Below are 3,575 nucleotides of genomic sequence, written 5' to 3'. Positions count from 1 at the left end.
GATAATGTAACAATTGATTATTTTTTTTAAGACTATGAATTAGCTCCTTTCCTCAACATGAAAATGTACCCAAATGTACTTTTTCGATCATCTAGATCTCTTGCATAATCACTATTTGTAAAACCAAACAGATCTGAGTACTTTTCTTCCTTTTTGTAAAATATCTCAAACTCTTTAGTACCTTACAAGTACTAAAAAATTCTCTTTGCAACTAAGAGATACATGCATCTTTATAGTACAATCCATGTATCTATTAATCATACTTACAACATGTATAATATCAAGTCTTGACACCATCAAATACATTAAACTTCCCACTATCTATTTGTAAAGTGTGACATCAACCTTCTTTCCTCCAATATCTTTATGTAACTTCACTCCAAACTCAGATGGAGTATTTACAAGATTGCAATCTTGCATCTGAAACCTGTCCAGAATTTCTTACGCACATATCTTCTTTGAGAAATAAAAGTTCTAACAGAAGCTTGCACCACTTCAATACTAAGGAAATAATGCATCATACCAAGATCAGACATTTCAAATTTTTTTTATCATATATAGATTTTTTAAAAATTTCTAAATATAGATGTGCTATTTCCAATATAGATTAAATCATCTACATATAAAATAAACTATCAATATTTTTCCTCCATCATCAATCTTAATAAAAAGAGTATGTTCATAAGAGCATTTTAGAAAACCTTCATTGAAAAAATAAGTTTCTATACAATTTTACCAAGCCCGTGAGACTTGTTTTCCATATGGAGCTTTCTTTAATTTATAAACTTTATTCTCATTACCAAATTTCACATAACCCGGAGGTTGATCAATAAATACCTCTTCTTTCAAATCTTTATGGAGGAATGCTAATTTTACATCGAATTGAAAGATAGGCCATGAATTTTGTACTGTTATTGCTATCGCCACTCTGATTGTATCATGCCTTGATACAGGAATAAAAACTTCTTTATAATCAACACCAAACTCTTGCTTATAACCCTTCACTATCAAGCGTGCTTTGTACTTATCAATCTCACCTGCTCGTTTAGCTTTGTCTTGTAAACCCGGTTTATACCAATTGTCTTTTGCCCTTTAGGAAGATCACATAACTCCCATGTATTATTTTTTTTTTCAATTGTTGTAATTTCATCATCCATAGCCTTTATCCATTTTGATTTTTTAATAGTCACTTCAAAAATAGTAGGGTTACAATCTTAAAATAAAGCAAAATGTGTAAGAGAAACATCATCTTGATCAATTCCAGTCACCTTATAATTAGACATCCATATTGGTTTTCTTCGATCACGTTGTGACATTTGTGATTTTACTTCAACTGAACTTTGATCTTCTATATGAATATTTTGAGAGACTTCCTCATATTGCTCATCCTCCATAGGTTGTTGTACTTCCTCATTACCATTAAAATCTATAGGGATAATTTCTTTAACGTCATTTTGATTCCATAGCCAATTATCTTTTTCATCAAAAATAACATCATAACTTATAATGATTTTATTAGTGCATGGATTATATAATCTATAAACTTTCGATGTACTACTCATACTAAGAAAAATGCATTTTTCACCTTTGTTGTCTAGCTTTTTCTCCTTTTATCTAGAAAATGAGCATAAGCGATACACTTAAAAATCTAAAAATGATCAATAGTAAGTTTTCTTCCACTCCAAGCTTCCTCTAGTGTCATATTTTGAACAGATAATGTGGGACTTCTATTCAATATATGGATGCTCCAATTAACTACTTCTGGTCAAAAAATTTTAAGAATTCCACTTGTCATCAGAAGACTTCACACCATATTCATAATAGTGTGGTTCTTCTTCTCGCATACACCATTCTTTTGGGGCGTGTAAGCTATTGTAAGTTGTCTCTTGATTCCATGATTCTCACAAAAATTTATAAATTCATACGAGTTATATTCTCCACCATAATCTGTATACAAAATTTTAATAGAGTTGACAATTTCTTTCTTAACAAGTACTTTATAATTTTTGAAAATTGTAAAGGCTTCAAATTTTTTTACAACAAAAAAATCATATTTTGCGACTATAATCATCAATAAAGGTAATTATGTGTCTTTTACCTCTATTAGAATGTAGTGTTATTGACCCACAAATATCTGAATGGACAAGCTCCAATGTCGGCTTTGCTCTCCAAGATTTTCTTTGTGGTAATTGATTACAATGTTGTTTGCTAACAACACATTCTTGACAAACTTGAGGAGTTGTAATTTAAGAAAGACCTATCACCATATTCTTTTGTTTTAATATTTTCAATCCACCAAAATTTAGATGTCCATAGTGAAAGTGTCATAACCATACCTCATCATCAAATTTTGCTAAAAACATGAATGAGATGTATAACAATAAAGCAGAAACATATGATTTGTTGTCATGTTAACTTGCACAATTAAACCCAACTTTGCATCTTGAATCCGACAAACTCCTTCTTTAATAGCAATGTCATATCATTTTTCTTGTAATTGACCCACACTAAGCAAATTAGTCTTTAAATCTGGCACAAAAAAAACATTAGAGATATTATAGGTAGAATCCCCTTTTGCTTGTATGATTACCTTTCCCTTTCCCATAATAGAAATTGTAGAGTTGCTGTCAAATTTCATAGAACTGCGAAAGGATTCATCTAAGTCTAAAAATGTATCCTTCTCTCCACACATGTGATTGTTGCAGTCTGTATCTAAATACCATATATTCCGTTGAGTTTTCTCTTTCTCATGGAATACCATTAAAAGAGACATTTCTTCTTCTTCTGCAATGTTAGTCTGATCTCTATTTTATTTCTTTAAATTAGTACAACATTCTGATCTATAATGACCATATCTATAACATCAGTAACATTCAACATTAGACTTGTTTACTGACTTTGTTCTATTAGTTGTAGAATAATGGCCTCCACGTCCTCTATCTCTTCTTTGAAAATAACTTTGTGGTGTTGACTTTGTTGTTGGTTTCCACGATCATTGTTATTTTTACCTCCTCTTCCTTGACCTCTTCCTCTTCCTCTTCCTCGTCCTCTATCACTTCTACCATTTTAGAGTGATTTTCTAATAAAGCCTTCAATTCTTGATCCTCTTTTTCCTATTAATTGATTTTCTGCTCATGAACCAATAATGAACATTGTAATTCATCAACTAAAAATGTAAGTATCCTGGGTTGGTTTTGAGTGATCAACCAAGTTAAGTTAGACTTTACGTTATTTGATGCCTTGTGTCTAAGTGTGCAGAGACTTAGGAACACAAGAAGTCAAGTGAAACATGTAGCAGACAAGAAGAATGACACGAGAAGTGAGTCAATGAGTTTGGTGCATCCAAGGGATAAGAAGCAGTGGAAGAGTACACTCACAAATGAGAAGGACGCGCGCGGTGCTTTCAAGGGACGAGAAGTCGGGGAGAAAGTCTGCTAGAGGAGTAGGTCGAAGTTAGGCTCAGGTGAGCTTAACTATGGTTGATCGGAGAATCACCCAAGCAACTGAAACATCCGGACAAGTCAACATGAAGTTGACTTGTCTAGGCGCCTAGACTCTATCCAGGCGCCCAAACT

The sequence above is a fragment of the Zingiber officinale genome, chromosome 4A, assembly GCF_018446385.1.
Source record: "Zingiber officinale cultivar Zhangliang chromosome 4A, Zo_v1.1, whole genome shotgun sequence".
Classification (NCBI taxonomy): domain Eukaryota; kingdom Viridiplantae; phylum Streptophyta; class Magnoliopsida; order Zingiberales; family Zingiberaceae; genus Zingiber; species Zingiber officinale.
Note: the sequence above shows the minus strand (reverse complement) of the source record.